Below are 1,007 nucleotides of genomic sequence, written 5' to 3' on the forward strand. Positions count from 1 at the left end.
TTTCTTTCCTTCCTTTCCCTTTTTTTTTTTTTTTTTGAGACTGAGTCTCACTCTTGTCCAGGCTGGAGTGCAGTGACACAATATCAGCTCAGTGCAACCTCTGCCTCCTGGATTCAAGTGGTTCTCCTGCCTCACCCTCCCTAGTAGCTGGTACTACAGGTATATACCACCATGCCTGGCTCATTTTTCTATTTTTAGTAGAGAGAGGGGTTCACCATGTTGCCTAGGCTGGTCTTGAACTCCTGACCTCAGGTGATCCACCTGCCTCAGCCTCCCAAAGTGCTGGGATTACAGGCATGAGCCACCGGGCCTGGCTCTTTGAGACAGGGTCTCACCCAGTCACCCAGGCTGGAGTGCAGTGGCACAGTGGCATGATCATGGCTCACTATAGCCTCAGCATCCCAAGTAGCTGAGATTGTAGGCCCTCGCCATCACACCCAGATAATTTTTGTGATTTTTTTTGTGGAGATGGGGTTTTGTCATGTTGCCCAGGCTGATCTCAAATTTCTGGGCTCCTAAAGTTCTAGGATTACAGATGTGAGCCACTGTGGCAGGCCCCTCCCCTTTTTTTGGGCGGGGGATGGAGTCTTGCTCTGTCACCCAGGTTGGAGTGCAGTGGTACTCTCTCTGCTTACTGTAACCTCTGCCTCCCATGTTCAAGAGATTCTTCTGCCACAGCCTCCCAGGTAGCTGGGACTACAGGCGTGTGCCATCACACCTGGCTAGGTTTTTTGTATTTTTAGTAGAGATAGGGTTTCACTGTATCAGCCAGGATGGTCTTGATCTCCTGACCTCGTGATCCACCTGCCTTAGCCTCCCAAAGTGTTGGGATTACAGGTGTGCATCCCCGGTGCCTGGCCTTTTTTTTTTTTTTTTTTTTTAAGGAAAAATAAGGATGGCTTGTGCTTGTGAGAAGGTAGAGGATGCATTCATGTAATTCCCCAGCTCAGGAACTATTTTCACTGTTTCTTGGTAGATAAAACATTCCTTGGGACCCCTGTTGTCAT

The sequence above is a fragment of the Sapajus apella genome, unplaced genomic scaffold, assembly GCF_009761245.1.
Source record: "Sapajus apella isolate SASKATOON/1434 unplaced genomic scaffold, GSC_monkey_1.0 scaffold14, whole genome shotgun sequence".
NCBI classification, from domain to species: Eukaryota; Metazoa; Chordata; class Mammalia; order Primates; family Cebidae; genus Sapajus; species Sapajus apella.